Raw genomic sequence first — 12339 nt, forward strand, 5'->3', positions numbered from 1 at the left:
GTGGAGAGACTAAGGGGTCATAAGGCCATATCATAAGTAGATTAGCAATTGGTCATTGTTAATATATTTAAGGGTATGAGAGTTCCAATACGCGACAGCTGAGGATGCAGATTAATTCTGCCCAGTACTGCAGCAATTGCTGTAACAACTGGTGTTAACTTGATGGAAAGCAGTCAACCCATAAGGAGAATTTAATCATTTAACTACCATAGTCTCAATTGAATCTTAGACACATTTAATTTAGTTTATTTCGTTACGGTATTGTTTTACTTTATTCTCTCACAATCATCAATTTCGATAGAACTTACTTTACGTTTGTTAACTTCGGACTTAAATTAGATTGCACTATTGTGATTGCTGTAGTATTTCAAGTGACATCAATCCCTGTGGAGACGATCTTGAATATTCATCACTTTATTACTTGTTGTGTATACTTGCACCTTGGTATCAGTAGCATTTGATTATAAAATTAGCCAATAAGTTTTTGGCGCCGTTGCCGGGGACTGATTGTTTATTTTTGAAGTGTGAAGTAAATATAGCGCCAATTTGATTTGAAGTGTGAAGTCAATACTTGCATGCGTAAAGACGGATCTGTGGTATTCCAATTTGATCATGAGATTGAAAGGACTGTTAGGAGACTGCGAAGAGAATAAAGGAATTCAAAAACTATTTTAAGCATGAATAATTTGCAGGATGTGGGAAATTTGGACCCTCACGGGCTCTTACAACCAGTCAACGTTCAAGAAGAGCAGAATGAACATGCTAACCAGAGACAGCCAGGCAACAACAACATTATTTACATGGTTGATGACATGGACAGAGCTATTAGAGATTATGCCGTGTTAACTCCTCAAGTTGTACACCCTAGGATAATCAGACCGGAAGTAGAAGCCACAAACTTTGAATTGAAGCCAGTGATATTTCAAATGTTGCAAACAGTAGGTCAATTCAATGGATTACCAAATGAAGATCCTCATCTCCATCTTAAGTTGTTCTTGGAAGTGAGTGATGCTTTCAAGATTGCTAGAGCAACACAAGATGCTTTAAGACTGATGCTTTTTCCTTATTCCTTAAGAGATCGAGCAAGAGCATGGTTAAATTCGTTACCATCTGATTCCAACATGGAATAAGTTGGATGATAAATTCCTAATGAAATATTTCCCACCGACAAAAAATGCAAAATTGCGGAATGAGATTACTTCTTTCCATCAACTTGAAGATAAGAGTTGTATGAGGCTTGAGAAAGATTCAAAGAACTGCTCAGAAGGTGTCCTTATCATGGCATTCCTTGTTGCATTCAATTGGAAACTTTCTACAATGGGTTGAATCCGAGTACAAGATTAATGGTGGATGCTTCAGCAAATAAAGCTCTGTTATCCAAATCTTACACTGAAGCTTATGAAATTCTGGAGAGAATTGCCAATAATAATTATCAATGGCCATTAACCAGGTAACCAGTAGCAAGAGGAACAACAGGGGTACATAACATAAATGCAATTACAGCCTTATCAACGCAAATAACCTTATTGACTAACATGGTAAAAGCCATTACATCTGCTCCAGCAGTAGTAAAGCAAGTTGCTGAACTTTCTTGTGTATACTGTGGTGAAGAACACGACTTTGATAATTGTCCTGAAAATCCAGCATCAGTAAACTATGTGGGTAATTTCAATCGACAGCTTCAAAACAACACATATTCAAATACTTCAAAAAAACACATGTACTCAACCAGTACATGCTGACAAAGAAGTTGCAACACCAGTAGCCACGACCTACAACAAATCAAACAAGCAGAATTTGGCACCCCCTGAAGCTACCCAGCAGTTTAGACATCCACTTCCTTTCCCACAGAGATTCCAGAAGCAAAAATAAGACAAGCAGTTCAGCAAATTCCCGGAAGTGCTGAAGCAATTACACATCAACATACCTTTTGTGGAAGCTTTGGAGCAAATGCCTAATTATGTGAAATTTCTAAAAGACATCTTGGCACGAAAGAGAAGACTGAGAGAATTTGAAACTGTTGCTTTAACACAGGAAAGCAGTCATATGCTCCAAAGTAAGATTCCTACAAAAGTGAAAGATCCAGGAAGTTTTACAATACTATGTTCTATAGGAACTAGGTACACTGGCAGAGTACTTTGTAACTTGGGAGCCAGTATTAATATGATGCTATTGTCTGTATTTAAGCAGCTGGGAGTAGGGGAATGCAAACCAACAACAATCACTTTGCAATTAGTTGACAGATCTCATGCATATCCTGAAGGAAAAATTGAGGATGTACTGGTGAAGGTTGACCAATTCATCTTCCCAATAGACTTTATTGTACTAGACTTTGAAGCTGATAAAGAGTACCCATTATACTTGGAAGACCTTTCTTAGCAACTGGGAAGACTCTGATAGATGTGCAGAAAGGAGAGCTCACCATGAGAGTGAATGATCAGCAAGTCACATTTAATGTATTAGAGGCTATGAAGAACCCTGATGAATTAGAAGATTACAATTTCTTAAGTGTTGTGGATTTTGTTATAGCAGACAGAATCGACAGATGTTGCAGTAATGAGATCAATAAAGCTACCACCTTTGAAGGTTTTGAAGAGGAAGATGTTGCAGCAAACCAGATAGATTGGATAGAAGGAAAGCAATCTGATAGACATAATAGGTTTATTGAGCATTTGAATCTTTCAGACAGGGAAGTAAAAACAACTTTACCATCTATTGAATTACCTCCTAGTCTTGAATTAAAATTGTTACCCTCACATTTGAAATATGTTTATCTTGGTCAAAACAACACACTCCCTGTAATCATTTCCTCTACCTTGAATGTAGGTCAAGAGCAGAGTCTAGTAGATATGCTTGGAAGATACAGAAGAGCAATTGGATGGACTATGGCAGACATCAATGGGATAAGCCCATCAATATGCATGCATAAAATTATGTTAGAAGATTGCCACAGCAATTCGGTGGAGCCTCAGAGTGTTGGGGAAAGATAAGGTTTTTAAATTTTTATAAAACCTTTTGAAGATCGCTCTCATATAATATATAAGAATTTGTATTCTAGAAATCGTACCTTGAAAATCTGAGTTGGCTTTTTCCGCTGAAGTGATTTAGGCTCCTAGATCATGATCCGTCACCACCACTCCTGTTAGATCACGATCCGTCATCACCACGCTTGTTAGATCACGAACTGTCACCAATGATCTTCCAGGTTATGACTCCGGTTCGATTTGCACTTGACGTGTGGGCGCCTTTATCACTACCAAAACAACTAGTACGAAAAATTTTTCTCTCAACAATAGAGAGAAAAATCTTATTCTCCGATTTGTATAAAGTGGCTTCACGCTTTTCTTTAGAGAAAATAAGCCTTTTTTATCTCCCTTTAGTGAAAACCCTAGGCTCCAGATAATGCCCCAAAATAAAACTCATGTTACTTTTCATTTAATAGGGGACCCACCATGTAAAATAACATAAGGCCCCTTACACATAAGCTAATTAAATGGAGCCTCCCACTAAATGATATATTTAGGCTTTTGACCAAAATAACTAGTTATCTTGCTTATTATTCCAGTAGTGGTGCAGTCAATTAAATGAGCTAACCCGGGGATCATTTAGGAACACACAATAGTGGCTACAATAATTAGGCTTGTAATTAAACTAGCCCAATTATTTAATTCCAAATCTACTTCACTAAAATATTGGAACTGACTTCCATAATTGTATACTCGAATAATAATTCGTCCCAAGCCACATTGATTTCTTTACTGCACAATCTTTTATACCACATCATTAATTAAATTAATATCTCAACTGTCCAATCAATTTAATAACATCTTATTCCTTGATCTTTACTGATTTTCTCTAATGATCATTTTCAACATACTAAATATGTTGACACACTCTAGCCAGAGAATTCTATGATCAAGTGCCGAAAACGCATCAAGAAATGTGTTGTACAAATTCTATATTGTTAATCCATAACTCCAATACTCATAATTGTTCCCACCAAGATACCAGATAATCTTGACCACAAGGATGTGTCGTGCCCATTGGTAACTCAAATGGAATAATAATTACAATCATGAAATCATAATTAACTCAAGATTAAGATTACAGTAAAATCAACTCCTATGAGATTTAATAAGTCTGACAGTTATTACAAAGTTAATTAAATCTCATATGTGATCCTGTTCAATGTAGTCGTACTACATCAATAAATTCATACATGATTAAGACAAATCATTCAATGAATTTATTACAGTCTATACCTAAATAAAGTGCCCAACTTTATTTATCAACTGCGAACAAAATTTATTTAATCATAAGATAACTTCCCACTCCCATTTATAGATCAGAAGTTAGATAGACTTGCTGGAAAACAGTACTATTATTTTCTAGATGGGTATTCAGGCTACAACCAAATTACTATAGCTCCAGAGGATCAGGAGAAGACTACATTTACTGTCCTTATCGAACATTTGCCTTCGGAAGAATGCCCTTTAGTTTGTGCAATGCTCCAACAACTTTTCAGAGATGTATGATGTCTATTTTTTCTGATATGGTAGAGCAGACTTTAGAAGTTTTCATGGATGACTTCTTAGTTTTTAGAGAGACATACAATGATTGTTTACACAACTTGGAAGAAGTTCTTAAAAGATGTGAGATGACTAACTTAGTACTCAATTGGGAAAAGTGTCATTTCATAGTGCAAGAATGAATAGTATTAGGTCATAAGGTGTCCAAAAATGGCATTGAGGTAGACAAAACCAATATGGAAGTAATAGATAAACTGCCACCCCCCACTTCAATAAAGGGTATTATGAGTTTTTTAGGTCATGCTAGATTCTACAGAAGATTCATTAAGGATTTTTCCAAGGTAGCTAAACCATTATGCTCATTGCTGGAACATGACAAGCCTTTTCACATTGACAAAGATTGTCTCCAAGCATTTGGAGAATTAAAGAAAGCTCTGATCACTGCACTAGTGGTTATATCTCCAGACTGGACTCTACCATTTGAACTGATGTGTGATGCTAGTGACCATTTTGTGGGAGCAGTATTAGGGCAAAGAAAGGATAAGGTTTTTCACTCCATATTGTTGAGTGTTAGAAAATGTATATTTATAAAGGAGAAAATCGTCATTTTACACTTCAAGTTTTACTAACACCCTTACTTTTATGTATTTAAGCTTCTTGTGATTTAATTATGTGTGGTTTATTTTAATTAAGTATTTTATGTATTTTAGGGGCATCATGGTCATTTTACAATGAATGAGAGTTTAGACAGTAAAACAGACATCACTTTGGAACTCAGGACAGTCGAAAACCTTAAAAGGAGCATAAAAGGAAAAATGTCACTGTTCACATAGACAGATCGATAATGTGGCATTGACCGATGATGTGGCATTGACTGATGAGGTGTCATGATTCCAGTGGAGAAAATTCTTATGCACTGTTGATTGGTGATGTGGCAACATGTTAGTGGACCAAAAATTACGCGTACGGTACATGCATATACACAGGATTATTTTCAACCAAATCGTGTCACTGTTCAAACCACGTTGTCAAACCGCGTACTGTTGACTAATGACGTGGCACAATCCTGAGCGTCCAAACTATTTTTAATCTGATGGCTATGATTTACTCAATGTATCTATAAAAAATGGGGCCTCCCCCCTTAATTTGGCATCCCTGTATTCATTTTTTAGCTTCATTTTCTGTAATTCCTTCTTCATCTTGTATTTTCTACGTATTTTAATAAATTTCTATTTTACCTCTAGTTCAATTATGAGTAGTTAATTTTCTTTCAAGCTTGGATTGAAGGTGAAGTCTCAACATGTGCCATGGGCTTTATTTGGTAAATTTATTTTCTCTTCCCCTCTAATTTTTGTAGATGTTTTGACTTTTCGTCGACAAATAATAATAATCTTGTCGTATTTGGCACGATAAGCCGTTAGCACCATATTGATTAGATCGTGGTTCATGAGGTGTGGAAACCCCCCTCATGATTTAATTGGCATTAATAAGGAATATTTAGCCCATGGTGCATATTGATACGGATCCAGATACCCAAGTACGTCATTTCAATAGATTTCTCTTCAATTTATTTTTGTCATTTCAATTCTAATTTTAGGATAATTTAAGTCACTTTCACCACAAATCCAACCACCCTTATACAAAATTAATTCTACATATAATTAAAATCCACCTCCTCGTAGGATCGACACTCGTCACCATTAATCTATTCTACAATAGATTCGTGCACTTACGAGTTCAATAAAATTTACACAACAAGTTTTTGGCGCCGTTGCCGGGGAGGTAAGTTATTTTAATTTGTAGAATTAATTTTTGTGAATAATTTCTTTTAATTGTTTTCTTGTAATTTTTTTATAAAAAAAAAGTGAATCTACATTTAGAGGTAAGAATTTCTTTTTTCTTTCTCTTCTTTAAAATTCTATTCTACAATTTATTTTTCTTTGTAATTTTTTTTATCTTATTAATTTATTTTTCGTTAATTTATTTCGCGTATTTTTTTTAAGTGTGTTTTTTATAGAAAGGTTGTAACAGCGTGATTAGATTAGTACCGTAATTTCTCCTTCTTGCTTATTTTTATTAATTTTGTTCTCTTTTTTTTTTTTGTATTCATTGCATGCATGGTCGAAGGTCATTTCATGGTGCAAGAAGGAATAGTGTGGGGTCATAAGGTGTCCAAGAATGGTATTGAAGTAGACAAAGCCAAGATAGAAGTAATAGATAAACTGCCACCCCCCACTTCAATAAAGGGTATTAGGAGTTTTTTGGGTCATGCTGTATTCTACAGAAGATTCATTAAGGATTTTTCCAAAGTAACTAAACCATTATGCTCATTGTTGGAACATGACAAGCCTTTTCACTTTGACAAAGATTGTCTCCAAGCATTTGGAGAATTAAAGAAAGCTCTGATCACTGCACTAGTGGTTATATCTCCAGACTGGACTCTACCATTTGAATTGATGTGTGATGCTAGTGACCATTCTGTGGGAGCAGTATTAGGACAAAGAAAGAATAATGTTTTTCACTCCATATACTATGCAAGCAAAACTCTTACTCAAACTCAAATAAATTACACCACTACAGAGAAAGAGTTGCTAGCAGTAGGATTTGCCTTTGATAAATTCAGAGCTTACTTGGTGGGTACTAAAGTGACTGTATATACAGACCATGCAGCCATCAAATACTTAATTTCAAAGAAGGATGCCAAACCAAGATTAATCAGATGGATCTTATTGCTTCAGGAATTTGATCTGGAAATTTAAGACAGAAAGGGGACTGAGAATCAAGTAGCAGACTACCTGTCGCAGCTGGAAGCAGACACAAGTACATTGACAGGGAGGGACATCACTGAAACTTTTCCTGATGAACAACTGTTGGTAGTACAGCAAGCACAGATGTTGCAGCAGTCAGGATCTCCATGGTATGTTGATTTTTCTAACTACTTAGTAAGTGGGTTACTACTACCTGAGCTGAAGTTTCAGAAGAAAAAGAAATTTCTTCATGATGTTATAAGTTATCAGTGGGATGACCCACATTTATATAAGCTATGATCAGATCAAGTAATACGAAGATGTGCTTGAGAAGGAGAAATTCCCCACATACTGGAGTCATGCCATGCTGCAGCATATGGAGGACATTTTGGTGGTCACAGAACAGCTGCTAAAGTTCTGCAATCAGGTTATTACTGGCCTACTATTTTTAAAGATGCTTATGAATTTGTTAAATGTTGTGGCATGTGTCAAAGGACAGGGAACATAACTAAAAGACATGAAATGCCATTGACCAACATTCTGGAAGTGGAAGTTTTTGATGTCTGGGGAATAGATTTCATGGGACCTTTTCCACCATCCTTTGGGAACTTATATATCCTTGTTGCTGTGGATTATGTTTCCAAGTAGGTAGAAGCTGCAACATTACCTACCAATGATGCTAAAACAGTGGTGGCTTTTCTTCAGAAAATTTTTTTCCAGGTTTGGCACTTCTAGAGCAATTATTAGTGATGAAGATACTCATTTTTGCAACAAAGTATTTGCTGCAACTATGGTAAAATATGGAGTCAGACACAAGGTAGCAACAACATATCACCCACAATCCAACGGTCAGGCTGAAGTGTCCAAAAGAGAAATTAAAAAGATCTTAGAAAAATTGGTGAACCCAACAAGAAAAGATTGGTCTTTGCGGTTACATGACTCCCTATGGGCCTACAGAACATCATACAAAACTCCACTTGGCATGTCTCCTTACCGAATTGTTTATGGGAAGGCTTGTCACTTGCCACTAGAGCTAGAGCATAAAGCACACTGGGCACTGAAGCAATTAAATTGGGATATTCATACTGCAGCAGAGTAAAGGAAGCTTCAACTTTGTGAGCTTGATGAATTACGGCTATTCTCATATGAAAATGCAAGAATCTATAAAGAGAGGACAAAATACTGGCACGACAAACATATTCAAAACAGGCAATTCAGCCCTGGTCAATTAGTGCTGCTCCATAATACAAGACTAAGATTATTTCCAGGGAAGCTAAATTCACGATGGTCTGGACCTTTTAAGCTGTTAAAATTTTATCCTTATAGGACTGTTGATCTTCTAGATGAACAAACAAGTCAAGAATTTAAAGTTAATGGACACAGGGTTAAGCATTACATACACCCAGCGGCAGATTGTTCAAATGAGGTTTTACTCTTTAAAGAACCCAGCTACTGAGCAGTGAAAGAAAGTCAGGCTGAAGGACCTTAAATCAAGCGCTCAATGGGAGGCAGCCCATTGTGGAGACAGCCACCTCAAACCAAGCTTGACCCTCTTTAGTTTTGTTGAAGGCTCTTCCTCTCTTCTATTTTATTTAATTTTGTTCTTCAATTCTAGCTATTTAGTTTTATCCTTTCACATTATTGAACTCTTTACTCTTGCTATCATTTGATATCTTTATTTTTAATTATTTTTAGAATTGGTTGTAGTTTTTGTGGGAAGTATGTGTGGCAATTGAATTCCATATTGACAAGTGAGGTTATGTGGTGACAGAGAGCAGAGGCAAGCCACGTGTCAGAGGCTATTGGAGTGGAGTATGTAACCGTTGCTAGAGCAAGCAAATGGGTGCTACAACAACCAATATTACCGTTACAGTAAATTAAAAATTGGAGCTTCTCACTTACCGTTGGAGATAAATCATGACAGATGGATGCATGGATTTGGATAGTAATTGAGAAAAAAAAATCTTTGAAATTAATGCATTAATTTCGCTGGCCTATGTTTATGGGATATACTCATTATATTCAAAATATTTCCTTCCCTAATTTATCCTTATTTACCGGATTTATCTTCATGTAAATTCGACTATAAAAAGGAATTACTGTGCGTAGTGACCTATGACACTATTCCCCCTCTCCTTCGCAAGCACAACTCTAATAATTTTAACCCTCATCTTCCCATTTTACTCTCAGGGACATTACCTTCAAATTGTTACTGCGAGTATAAGAAAACAGCCAGCCGCCTCAAAGATCCTTCACGCTTCCAGAGTTACCACGCCGAAGAAAAATATGAAGAATTCATTGAGCCACGTAAGATTCTAGAAGAAAAAGAGTTTCAATTTCCAGAACAACTCACCAGGATTGTGCAAACAATACACAATGCTGCAGTAAAGCATGGGTGGTTAGAGTTTTGCAACCACCCTTGAGGTCCTGTGCTACCAGTAGTCAAAGAATTTTACGCCAATTTGGTAAGCCCTGGTTAGTACAACATTTGGGTAAGAAACACACTTGTTCCATTAGACTCCCGAGTTATAAATGTTTTTTATAATTTACCTGCTGAAATTAATTGTGAGTATGCCAAGTTGCTTGATAAATTGACCCCGAAAAGATAGAGCACTATCTTCACAACTCTTACAATAAAAGGGGCATCATGGGCTAATGAGGAAGGGCGTATAATTAATATGATAGATTTGAAACCTATTCTAAGGTGTGGATGAAATTTTTGAAATCGAGGCTTATGCTAACCACTCACTCTACTACGGTTTCACAAGAAAGGTTGGTGTTGTTATATGCCATTGTTCGAGGGCTTCCCATAGATGTGGGAAGCATCATCGAAAAATAAATTAGAGATTGTGCCATAAAGAATCACAAAGCTGCTGCCTTGCTATTCCTATCACTCATCACCAGCATCTGTGTAGTATCCGGTGTTCATCTTGACGCAAAAGATGAACATGTCAAAAATGATGGTGCCCTTACTACATGCACCATTGAGAGAATTGCTGGTAAGAGTGCTGGAACGACAACTAAACCAGCTGCTGTAATAGGAGTAAGACGAGCTATTGGTTTAGAACAGACAATCCAGGCGCTAAGTACCAGTATAACTCAATGTGCTGAGGCTCAGCAAAGGGAAAACGATCGGTTTTGGAGTTATCTACAACACTTGGACAACCAACTCCACCAATTTGCTCTTTACATGAAAAGCACCCACCGAAATTTCCCTGATTAATTGCTCCAGCAATACAATTTTAACATCAACACCACAGGTGCTCCAGCAGAAGCCAGTGAAGAAACTACTACCACAGATGAACCAGAAGCAAAAGCTGCAGCCAAACCACAAGCAGAGGTAGAATCAGAAGATGCTGAACCATCTTATCAACCTGAGGAAGAAGGTGACAAGTCTACGACTGACAGCTCACCCACAAAGGCAGAGGATGATTCTAAGAAAGAACGTGAGGAACCTTCAGTTAGGACCCCTTCCAAAACCAGAGAAAGGCATATTATCCAAGAAGAGGAAAAAGAGGAACCTGAAAAGGAGCCCCCCATTCTAGTTATTTCGATGAAATTGAGCAAATTGATGCAGAGCTGGCTACTGTAGCAACCAGAGCTACGCATACACCCGCAGAAGCCACACAACTACTTGACATCATTGCCGCCATCACAGTTGAGGGACAAGTAGCTGATGCATCAACCCTAACTCCTCCACATCATACTCTTAACCAACATGTTCGTACTAGTCTGCGAGAATTCAACAAAAGAAAGGGTAGTACTTTTAGAGGCACTGTTCTAGCAACCTCAACAGAACCAAAACGGACAAGATCGGTATCAACCACGCAAGCTACCCCAGCAGCAACTCCTCTCACCAGCCCACTGAAGAAAAAGATAAAGACGTTGTCAGCTACTTCCCCACAAGTTTCATCAAATGGTAAGCTGCGCAGTGCATCCAAGAAGTGCTGATGTCATTCCGTCATGTTGCAGTAATAGAAACCACAGGGAAGTATTCCCTTCCTGCTAGTCAATTGATTTCATTCTGAAAAAAAACTTTTCTTACATTATGTTTTCAACTTTTCTAATGTCTTCCTCAATGTCCTTGTCAAATTGTGTGACTTCGCTGTGTATGCTTGTGAGGACACAACACCTTTAAGTTTGGGGGGGATGTATATTTGGGTGTTTTGGATATGTGTTTATGTATAGGTCATGTGAAGCTCTAATATTTAATATTTTTATATGGATTTGGAATCCTAATGAAGATAAATTGAGTGTTAAAAATGGTGATTATAAGAATGTCGAGTAGAGACATAATAGATGGAGAGTGAAATTATGTCCTTACACATAAACTTTGGTAGAATTGTATGAGACTGCTAGAGCAGAACCAAAAGAATAGAAAAGATCTTAAGTTTAGGGGAAAAGCAAGTTTGATTGATTGTGCTATCTATGAAATAAACTATGTTCCAATGGCTCAAGTTGCTGAGTAACCAGATCTGAGTATGTACCCCATATGCAGAGTTGTGTTCAAAGGTAACAAGAGTTATGAGCAATGTTGTAGCATTTTATGTTCCAAAAAAAAAAAGACAATAATACAAGAAAGTCCTTTGTCTAGGACATTGAGTAGCTAGGTCTATTCATGAGCTCCATGTTCAGCCTTGAGTAAAAGATATCTCTGGATAAGATTATATTACAGATATTGCTACAGTAACTCTGATCTGTGCATGGTTTGAGTAATTGGGTGTCATCATTACAATTGATTGACATTCACATGAAAAATAAATGTTGCAGTGAGGAGGTTGAATACTCTCAAGTTTTCAATCTTAAAATCAGTACAATTTGAGTATGTGAAATTTATGCTACCCTATATATGAATGAAATTTTGTTACTGCTGAATTACATGCAATCTCTTGGTGAGGTTATAACATCTCTGGAATTCAATCAAAGTAACACACACACACACTATGGACAGAAGGAAGTTTAAGTCTAGAACTGTTTTACTATGGTCACTTTGCATGATTGGGATTGTGATATGAAGGTGGAAGAATTCTTGCAAATTTGATAAAAGAGCTAAAGTTGTGTTG

At 36.8% G+C, this 12339-nt stretch overlaps 1 non-coding gene across 1 annotated transcript; it reads right to left on the bottom strand.

The window, feature by feature from the left end:
• Window positions 1–1179: 1179 nt before the first annotated feature.
• On the bottom strand, window positions 1180–1285 carry LOC112095433. The gene has a single exon (XR_002903810.1). It is a non-coding gene; the product is annotated as a small nucleolar RNA R71 (small nucleolar RNA).
• Window positions 1286–12339: the final 11054 nt, after the last annotated feature.

This window comes from Citrus clementina, unplaced genomic scaffold, assembly GCF_000493195.1.
Source record: "Citrus clementina cultivar Clemenules unplaced genomic scaffold, Citrus_clementina_v1.0 scaffold_9, whole genome shotgun sequence".
Taxonomy (NCBI): domain Eukaryota; kingdom Viridiplantae; phylum Streptophyta; class Magnoliopsida; order Sapindales; family Rutaceae; genus Citrus; species Citrus x clementina.